The following is an 11574-nucleotide window of genomic DNA, read 5'->3' as shown; positions in this document are numbered from 1 at the left end:
ATTCTCAGTACTTTCAGTTTTCTAAGAACACTGATTTCTTAAGAATTTTATGCATTTATTTTAAACAGTAACCAACTGGGGAGGGTGGCTCGTTTAAGTACATATGTATTTCTCCATACTCATATAGTGATATATTTGGTTATCAATATCTCTCTATATAATGATGTAACTGTGCATTTATATCTCTCTCTGTAATATTTGTTGAGGGTTTCCATCTCTATGTATTTTCTCACATTTGCTTATTTACTATTGTTTCTAACACTACTCTGTTTAAGGCAGTTTATCTGCAATTTTAGTTTTTCCTGCTTGAGTAAGAACAGTAGATGACTGCAAGACTGATTTCATTGTCAGTCAAAACAACAGTAGCTCTAATTATTTTCTAAGCATATATTTACTGTTTGTTTCCATGAGTCTCATTCTTGATCATGTAAACGTGTTATTGAATTTCATGGGTAGATTAATTCATGTCTGTACTTCCCTGTGTATTCCAGTGTGATCAGAATTTACAAAACTCCATGCATGTTTAATTTTTGAAAGATACACTAAAGCAATTTGGAGCACTTCATTCTTTTTATCCCCATTTGACACTTGATAGTACAAAATGTTTCTGCCATGAAGAGAATAGAAATTATACAAAAGAAGCTTTTCTATTTCTATCATTTTCTGTATTTTGATGGGATTTTTTTTTCACTGTATTGTTTTAGTTGGTCAAATCTCCACCATATGCAGAATAATTACTACCTGCATGAGTTATTTTTGAGACTTTCAACTTGAGGTTTGGAGATATGTTTTGGTGCAGAGGATTAGTTGTCTCTGAGGCACTCTAATCAGTAATTCCTAGAAGGATATATGGTTTCTTGATGTGGTGTTTTCTGCATTAAGATACTTGCCACCTTCTTACACATTGCTCCTTTTTCTGGTGGTACCTAACAACAGTTCAGACATTCTTGGGGTGACATAGGACCAGAAATGGAGTGATTTGCTCAAGTGCATCAGGAAGTCCATAAGAGAGGTAAACTGTTGCCAGGACGCCTATGCATAGAGTCCTAATGACTGGATTGCACAGCCTGCTTTAAATTTGCATGTGTTACTATAAATATTTTAAACCCTGAAACCATCCAATTCTTTTTTCAAGAATAATTGCCATGGATGTTCGTGTACACTCTCAGGTAGGTGCAGTAGGTCCAGCATTATGCATTTATATTTGAGTTTCTGCCATTTAAGGGATTGTTCTGTAAAATTAAAAACTCTCACACTCAAGATGCCAAGGCAGTTTTCCCTGCATAATTGAAGAGGTTGCCAGAGAAATGGCAAAAGAAACTTAACTTATAATTTTGTATAGCACACTAAGATGCAGGCTCACAGCTGTCTATACTAAAAGTCTGATGCTGCCTGAGCCCTAAGTGTTCTAGGAGAGAAAGAGAATAATCACCTCATACACACATGAGCTCTGTTTCAGGGTTTCACTCTGGTACCAAGCATCACCAACCACGGTGCCCAGCCCCCCTGGCACTGGGCTGACAATGCCCTGCTGCAGAGAGGGGAGCTCATTTTTCAGACACTGCTTGCCCAGCGCTGCCACCCATGTGTGTGAGCCCCCTGCACTGCTCTGAGCTGCTCACTGCAGTGTTGAGCACACCTGGGGGACATTTTCCTCTGTGTTCTCTGGGCACAGAACCAAAAGGGGATTTGCCCAGCAGCACTTCTTAAATGGCAAGTCCTGACACTCTGAGGCTCATGGAAGGACCGATGGATACTTGTGAAGTTTAAAAAGGCTGCAAAAAGACAGTACATAATTTTAAGAAATTGTGGTCAGTGTTCAGGGTTATCACAAGGACACAGGGTCAATGAAAAAAATTATTTATTATCTGAAAAAGCTAGAGTAACTAGACAGAGCATTGTTTCCTCTTGTGCTTTTTCACCCCACATTTTGGGGAGCTTTGCACTCTGCTCTAAGCCACATTCTTTATGCAATACTGACAGTAAAACAGTTGCCATTTTGAACACAGGCACAAGATGCACTAAGATGACATTTCAGCAGTTATTTGCATGCCTTCAGCAGTCAGCAATCCCCTCTGATCAGTCTTTATCACCCAAACCACAGTCACACATACAAGGCAAGGACATTCAGGGCAGCTCACTCTTGATCCAGAGGCAGTGGCAGCCAAGGGGTGCAAATGCTGACCAGGAGGGCAGCACTGCAAGCCTTGGCAAGAGGTGCTGTCCTGCATGAAATTGGTTTCACCTCAGGAGATGCACTGGAAAGAGGAGAACACCTCACAGGGCAGTCAACTAAGATGGACTTAAGATTGATCGTTGCACTACAACAATATCTTATCTGCACTCAAATGTTCAAGTATTTCAGATGTCCTTCTAGTTGATTACAACACCTGCACAGTCAAGGTCTGTGAAAGTCATCCTGCCAAACAGTCTCCCAGAGTACTCAGGTGGGTCAGCTACCTGCCTCTGACATGGCAAAATCATGCACAAGGATGTAGGAGAGGGCTGCAGCTGCTTGTGACTCTTTTCTGTTCCTCTGCCACTCTATTTCTGTCCTGTGGAAGAAGAAAATTACATTTAGCAAGAAACCAGCTTTCTGTGCCTTGTAGCAGGATGTGTGAGTTCTCCACAAAGATTATGCATGTGGTTTTTGAAACGTGTTCTGTCTGTGTCGTATTGAGGCCACAGCATATGATCATTCCCTTTCTGCTAAAGGGAAGGTAAGTAAACAACCACAGAAATATGAGAACTGCAATGCTGAGAAATCCACCCATGAGCACACAAGGATAATAAAAGCAGAAATATTGTCCCAAGAGTGATTATTATTCAGACAATTTACAAGAAATCTGCAATAAAGTTCAGTGTGTAAATTATTTTCATTTACAGGAATAGCAGGCTGAGCTTTCAGAAAATAGCTCTGAACTAGGCTGCATCGTTGTCTGTAGAAAACCCAGCTGGTGGATCTCAGATTTGGTATTTTTGTTTCCCACAGCTTCAACATTTATGTTCTTCCTGATACTAATATAAGCAACTCAGGTTTCATTCCTGTGCTGAAAATAGATAGTAAAATGACATCCAGGAGGCATCGGTTCATTGCCTCAAGACTTGCAAGAAAATAGTTTAAAAGGCAGTCTAACAAGGGATCTAGCTCTCACATCCCTCACATTATCTGAACAAAATTCCCCTTAAATGATGAAATATTTGAATAAAACACAATATTGTCAAGGATCATCATAATTTATAAATTTTGGCTGTCAAAGAGGGATCCACAAGAGGACGAATACTAGGCCGAAAATTTTGGTGTGTTTTCAGAATAAAATTGCACTACAATAATATCTTATCATTGAAAGTTCTCTAGCCAAATCCACCCAAAGTCCTATGAAAAGACAGGGATTAGATTTCAAAGGCTATAGAGACATCCTGACTAGTCTGGACTTGAAAACAGGATGTAAGTCATGTAAAAGGAAAAACACATTGTAGTAATAACTTCTGCTATTCCAAAGTGATTTAGGTCAGACAGAGATTATCTTTCACGGTTCAGAAGCATGTTAATCTCACTATTTGTGTTTTGTGAATGTCAGATTCACATAGTTATACATAGATATAACTGTGAACTAAAATACTGTCCTTGAATAAATTGAAATTCTGGACAATTTTACAGCATTTTTGCTGAGTGTTGGAATGTAACAAGTCCTCTGAGTGTTGTTGATTCCAAAAGGATTGGAATCAACATTATAAAAAAAAATTAAGCTAACAGCCATACCCAAGAAAATAAGGACAATTTTTTCCTGGATAACTCTCCAAAATCAGTTCATGTAAATGTTTAACCTTATGTGAAAGGATGCTTATTACTGGCTTGTAAATGGTGCTGCTTTAAGAAATGGGTAATCAATAGCTGTATTAACTTCCAGAAGACAGAACCAGAATGGGTTCCACATGGGCTGGGGGTAGGTGGTGTGGGAAAATAAAACACATCTTGAAAGAATCCCAGTTTGGAGGAACTGGTCTTATTTGTCAACTGCATCAAATGCTGAAAATGTTTATTTATTGCTAAAGAATGTAGAAAGATTTGATGGCATTTCTCCAAGCAAGTTGCACAGAAAGGAAGGACACTTATTTTAATTCTTGTCAAAGCTCAGAACAAAATGGACACATTTAACTTTCTGTTTTCCGCTAAGGTTAAAATGGCACCTCTGCTAAGCTAGTTAAATATTTCTACACAAAATCTCAATTTCATCAAAGTTCAAATGTGCCAACAAGGGAGGAATTCAGTATTTATCAAATGAAAAATTAAACTACAGTGTAGAGACATTCATGGAGGACTACATCTATAAAACATGAAGGCCATGTTACTCTAACTTCTACCTTGACTTTGTCCTCTTTTGATAGAAGAAACTGATATTTAGGTATAGACATTAGCCAGAAATGCCCACTCAAGTTTTTGTTTTAAAGTGCTGTCTTTATTAAAGCTGGTAATTATTTGGCAACAAAGGAGATGGTTGATGTTTCCAGCTGGCATTTTAATAAAGCATTATAAGAGAAACTGAAGGACAGCTATTGCATCTGAAAGTCTGCTGTTATTTTAGCAGGCTCCAGCACAGCTGTTAATGCATTGCATCCTGCTGCTGCCAGGACAAAGCCATTTTCTGCCAGAAGTAACAAAGAAGTAGCTCAGGCATGATATAAATCCGATAAAAGTTAGAATAATATAATATCAGCCTCTACAATTTACCTTTTACAGTCACTATAAACACCATTCAGTGTCTCTTAGAAGTCGTGTTGCTTTGTCAGGAACTCTTACCAATATGAAGTATTTGCAAATCTCTGGCAAAGGAACAACCTCCCTTCAGTGTTACATCTGTAGCCTCCACAGACCTGCTGATTGCTGCCACAGCTGCCACTTGAGTTGTGATGCTTAACTGGATCTTCTTGACCACCTCCCCAAAATCTGTGTTCTGTTTCTGCTTCATTTAGAATTACTTTTAGATTTGTTTTCCACTGTTTCAATCATCCGTAATTAACTGCAAAGTTTGCCTCATGCTTGAGCCATGGTCAGTGGAGTTGGGGAGTAAATAAATGACTTGTTATACTGACTTCTTAGTCCAGTTTCCTCTTTGAGGAAGTAACTCAAATCACAGTTGTACTTCCCACACATCAATCAGTGATTTAAATTGAGGTAACTTTCCACAGCTGTGTCCTGACTGCAAATGTACATTAATTTGACATTTTATCATCATCATCAAGAAGATTTTCAATACTCAATCTTTATTTAATAGCAAGCCTGCATTCTTTTCCAAGTCCACTGCAACTTCAGTTTAATCATTTGGACAGAACTATGGCTAAAGTTTGGTTCTATTTCAAACAAAATAGATTCCTCAGGCTCTATTCTTGCACTGGTGTGACACGTTGAATGCAACTGGTTGTTGTTTACAGCTGGCTGACAGCTGCAGTACATTTGTAGCCTTCACTATTGCAGTGTATCATTGGCAGGAAACTTTTTAGCAAGGAGCGTAGCTGGAGCCATAGCAAAATGATGATTAACAGTGATTCTGTTAACTCTCAGTGCTGCATCTCACCCCAGGATGTTCAGCCCTGCACTGGGAACTGATGGAGTAGGGCTGGGCAGCATCATCAGAGCAGCAGGAAAACAGGCGAGGACAGGGAACAAAAAGTGTGGGTTCAGACTGCCACTGTCCTCCAAACAGCCCGGAGTGGAAGCAGGACACAGGCAGAGGTGCAGGCATGGAGCATCCTCCTGGCCCACTACCACCCTGCACCTTTTCTCCTGCTGTTTTTCAAATGCTAATATTTGTATAATTGTATTTACACTATTCAAAATACAAGGTAAAACCCAGAAGGATTTGGCTGTGTATTGACTGGGTATGACCATCATCCTCTCAAATATTTTTTCCTATGATTAGCATGCAGTTTATAATGTATTACTGTATTCTTCTTATGAACTACTGGAACTTTGGTGCTTTTTTTTTTCTTCAATATAAAGCATATGATGGATTTTGTTCTATTAAACTGTCTCTTTTCAAGAAGTAAACTCTCTCATCTGATGCAAAAAAGGTTAAGCATGATGAAAGCACCTGAACAGTAATGTTTCTTAGATTTTGTTTTTGTTCTGAGGTAGTTCACTCAGCATTAAGAAATGTGAGACAATGTCATTTCAATTTAACACAGTTCTTTTCTCTTTACTTTTATCCATTATCTTTCTTTTATATATCCCTATTTGAGGCACATGCTCTGTTCTTTTATTTATATGCTTAGTGCACTTTGTGGTTCCAGCTAAAATAATATGCAATGGGAAGTTTTATCTTAGTTTATATTTTTGTATGCCTTTAGTCTAACTTGAGCTGTTAAGAACTGTTCCTTAATTAAAACAGAACACGTTTTTTGCCTTCATTCCAATTTCCTACTTTGCTTTTTGTTCCATTTTAACATTGTGAGCTTAGAGAGTAGTACAATTCCATTAGATATCTGAATTCCATTTCCAATGCTGTTACTAAGTAGCTGTGTTATTTAATGCTTATATGCACTTCTTTTAAACAGGTGACAGGAAAAGTATTAAAATCATGACTGCTTATTGCAATTAACTTGGTAATGACTGTAATAATGATTACTGGATAAAAGGCATGAGAGGAATTCCTAATGCTTTCTAACAATTAATGAAAAAAGTGTGATAAGCTGTATGAAGAAGTGACAAGTGCTAGATATACCCTGGGGACTGCTGGGTGTCAGGCACAGTCCTCAGTGTGTTACATCTGTCTTGACTCATATGATTCTAGATCTCAAACTGATTTGAGCATTTTTGTGGAAAAACATTGCCAGCTGAATATCCCAAAACAGCTTGCTGGAACAAAATGTCCTCATTGAAAATTTCAGTTTCCTACTTTTAAGGGCAAAAGTTGTGTAATATTATCCAAAGGCTGATATCCTGTTTCACTTGATTTAGATAACTCGTGTGGAAAGTATTTGTTTACAACTTCTCAAACAGCCAGGACAGCTACACAGTTATGAGTATTCTTATAAATTACTTTAGTGAAAAATATAAAGAAAATTGTGCTTTTATATTCTCATATCAAAAATTAAAAAAAAAAAAATTAAGTTTCTATGCTGGTCCACACAATCAGAAACTACTCTCTTCATCCAGGTTTTATGTCAGAGGTTACATTTATCAGAAAAAAATCTTTATTGGTCCCTTTCTGGAAGTTCTCCATCTCTGACATCCTTGGAGATTGGTGTGACACTTCTCCCCTAAACTAAGGGCCTTCTCACCCCTTTCAACAGAGCTCATTGTTTTCAAATACATCCTGCACTTTATTGTTCTATTATGTTGGTTATTAATAAAAAAGTAAACATTCCCCAGGCTGTACCTGGTGAGCTATGAAGTTTGTGTATTTGACAGGCATCCTTAATACAAACATGCAAATGAGATTCACACGTGCAGTGCATCACTGGCACCTGGCTGAGAACAGTGTGGGAGGCACCTGCTTTGGGGTGATATTTGCATTATGATGACTGAACTCCAGATTCTATCTTTCAAAGGTGTGGCAATAACAACATAATTTCAAATGCAGCAAGCTCCAAGGTGTAAATCAGGCAGAGTGCATGATGAAGAAGGTAACTAGGGAAATCATGATGGCAGCTGCAAAGGAGGCTGTACACTGAATTTCTGAGACTTTAGCTACTAAAGCTCTTGAAGTGTGCCATGGTTCAAAATGAGAATATTTTTCTCTAATGTCAGAATAGTCGTACGGGAGGAAACAAGATTTATTTTACTTTATCTGGAACTTTTCCTGAAACATATGACGCCTTTTAGGGAGACAAACAAAATCTACTCCACTTAGCAATGGGATGTCCTATTCCATCTAGGAAGGAATAAAGAGACAGTTCTGCAGGTCAGCAGTCACTGCTAAGTATTGTACATTAAATAGGTAGAATTCAGGTATCTACTCTGGAAATAGTTTTTTGTGTGTGTACAAGTGCCATTTTTTAAACACCGTGCAAAAACTAGTGACATTCATTGAACCATTGGTTCTCCATATTCTCTCTCATATAACAACAGGTATTTTCACAGTTCACTTTGCCATCTCATAATTTTAATTTCACTTCTCAACTGTTAAACATTTCCAGTGGATGCACATCATCATAACTCTTGCACCCAATTTCACATTGATCTGATAATAAATCACTGGGGTAATAAATCACACTGTCCTGTGGGAAAGTAGAAGCAGAAAACAGAATTCAAACTGCTCTTCAATGTACTTATTTACTTAACCTGAGGATTTGAAAAAGGAAAAATCATTATATTGAACTGCTGGATCATGGGAGCAAAAGGAAGAGGATGGCAAAGCAAAAAGTGTTACTTCATTACAAAAGGTGAGGGAGGTGGTAGCAATGATGGAGCAGTAACATTACTCCTCTCTAACTGGAAGAGAAGGTGCTGGACCAATTTCTGCTCTTCCTTTGTCCCCTAGCAGGGACTGTGTCTGTTATCTACACTTCCCTGTTATCTTGTGTTTTCACTATGTACAGGATGGCTTACGTACATAAATTACATCTCTGCTCTCTTTGCAATTCCCTGCTCCCCCAGCCAGCCCTGCCCAGCTCCCCAAACCAGCTCTTCCCAGCTCCCAAGGCTGCATTCCTGCACCCATGAGTCATTGACCTTCTGTGGTTTGTTTCCACCCAAGCTGGAGCCTCTGCTCTTGGCCTCCCCATCACAAACTCTCAGGGGCTTTGTGATGTTACTGCAAAATCCAACAGACTTCTGGCATATAGTGACAGCTCTTCAAAGGGCAAGAGTGTCCCAAAGCTCAATATTAGCATAGCAAGCCCAGTGCCTTAGCTCCCTGCACAGTCAGTGCAGAGAGATAAGCACTCCAGAGAGAAATTCAAAGTGGTGAAATGTTGTCATCTTATTGCAAAAAGCTCCATAACTTCTTGGCCATTTCTCATGAGCAGCCCCTTGCAGCACAAGCAACAACCTCCAACTCTCCTCTCAACCAGCTAACCCACTCTTTTATAGCACTCATCCTTACTGGACACAGCTGTGGCCTATTCAGGGCAGGCCTGTTCCCAATCTCTGTTAATTAGCACAGCTGCAACTGCTCAGATTGCCCCCTGCACCATCTCCATTCTCTTACATTCTATCCCCTACAATGAAATTAGAATTTCACTCCCAAACCTCTTTCTGAAGGATCCCAGCTCTGCCTGTTAATACTAGAAGCAGCCCAAGATGTTGAGTCTCAGTAGGTTATATCAGCCTTTGAATATACAGCCCACATCCATCATCCCCCACCTACTGCCTCCACAGCCTTGCAAAGGCAGTGCAATTGTCCTGAGGAGCAATCACTGCAGGATTGCTGAGCAGCACTGACAGGTCCTACGAGCAGTGAATTCTCCCCTAAACTAGTTCAGCCAAGAAACTGAATACAATTATTGAAGATAGATACTTGGAGGACACACTTTAATCCCCGTAAAATCAAAGGAGTGAGTTTTCTGTGCTGGTCGTGTTGCAGTATCACTACAGTCTTTGTATGTGTTCTTGAAGCACCTGTAAAGGACAGAGAGGTTTGGATTAACTGTTTTCAGTCATTGGTCAATCTGCTGCTACTTCTGAAAGACAGTTTTGGACAGACCTTCTCACTGAGTTTTTCTCACTTTCTTAGCTTACTTTCCTAGAGTACTTACACTGCTGCTCATTTCTGTGCTTAGTTAATGAACTTCTTGTCTCTAAGCTTCTGCCTTATCTAACATCAAAAGTGTCCCAAGCTTTTGATCACTCATGGATTATAAACTGGTTTTAAAAGGGATAATATGAACAAGATAAGCTAAATATTCATATTATGTAACATTTATAAAGTTAGTAGTTATGCTGTTTTCTGAAATCTGAGCCAAGTATCAATGGGTAACTTAAATTCCCATATGCTAAAGTACCACAAATACCTTTGGATTTCTAAGTTGCAATCTCGTTATATCACTTTTTAATATTCCTTCTGCTTATGTGGTAACAAACCTGCCTTTATGCAAGAAATGCCTATTGCTGTTTTTGATAGTAAAATCACTATCATTAACTTATTATTTAATTCTAGTTTACAAAACCCTAGCAACAGCTCTCTAATGTTCCTGTCCTTTTTGACAGGTGGAACATAATTTGTTTTGTGCATCAACTTAATGCACAATACAAATTAAATTTGTTAAGACAGAAGCAGAAAACTACAGCAGCCTAAGAGTATAAAAACAACACATTAAGCCAATGGTCCTTCTAACCCACCAATCTGTAGCAAACAACAGCAGATGTTTGGTGTACAGTACAAAACCAGTGATCATGCAGTGGTATTTTCATAGAGTGATCTCCCTTAACTTAGCTCCCTGTGGATATATCTTCTTGCATTTGCCCAACTACTTATTGAATCCATATACACTTTGCATTGAACAACACTACTTGATAGTTTTTATATCTTATTCACTTATTGCGTGGAAGACCACCTCCTATTATGTTTTCTGCATCTGCTGCCTGCTTGTTTTATTTGAGAATAATACTGCTGTCTCTTGAACTAAAACACAATTGGTCTCCCTTTACTCTCTGTGTTGCACTGTATTCCCTTCTCAGCAGTTTCTTTCTCATGCTGGCACTTGCTCCTCACAGAGCTGGTCCAGACTTTTATCATCCCTGCTGCCCTTCTCTGAACCCATTCTAGTTCCCAGATTACATCCCAGAATACCCAAGGTGCAGGCACATGGGGTTCACATGGGGGGGAAAAAAAGTGTTTCCTGTTGTATCCTCTATTCTTTTCTTTGTCTTTTCTAGCATTTGTTTTGTTTTTCTGACCTGAGCACTTGACCATCTAGTTGTTATTGCAATAAAATTTTCAATTCCAGTGGCAATCAGAGAGGTTATTGTTTTACATAGAAGATTTTCCTGTGTGAATAATCTGTGTTTTAATATTTTTCTCACTCTTGGTTTTGTCCCCAATACTCATGGCCTTTGTTCCAAATAATTCAGTGATGATTTTGAAAATCTTGTTTTGGTTCAGATAATTTTCAGTTGCTGTCTGCCTTACATGCGGGAAGTTCATATCCAATTATTTGATGTAAATCAAAGCTTCCAGGCTACTACTCAATTTAAATTCTTCTTCAAAGGCATGCCTAATTTGAATAGGAAAGGTTAATATCCCCTCTTTTTATGCAGAGCCATATTTTAATTCAACCAAGTTTTCATCACACAAGACAATCCTAAGATTTCTACCTTAGACAATATGCAGTTTTTTTAAAACAAAATGTCCTTATACTTTTTTTTATCAAAGAGATTTCCATCAGTATCTTTTTTTTTTTTTGTAAAGTTAGATCTATAAACTTTTATTCTGTTTCCACTTTGCTTTCATCATTGAAAATGCTTCATAACTATCTACTTTTCCTTCAGTAGCATGCATATTCCATGTGGAACCTACTAGGTATGAAATTTCCCTATTTTCTAGATTCTTGCTTTTTACAAAACTTATGTTGTCATCTGACAACCTGCACTTGGTCATGATGCAGTATTTTTTTTAGATTCAGGGATCTGAG

Source organism: Passer montanus, unplaced genomic scaffold (assembly GCF_014805655.1).
Source record: "Passer montanus isolate IOZ18808 unplaced genomic scaffold, ASM1480565v1 scaffold67, whole genome shotgun sequence".
Taxonomy (NCBI): Eukaryota; Metazoa; Chordata; class Aves; order Passeriformes; family Passeridae; genus Passer; species Passer montanus.
This window is presented reverse-complemented; position numbering follows the sequence as displayed.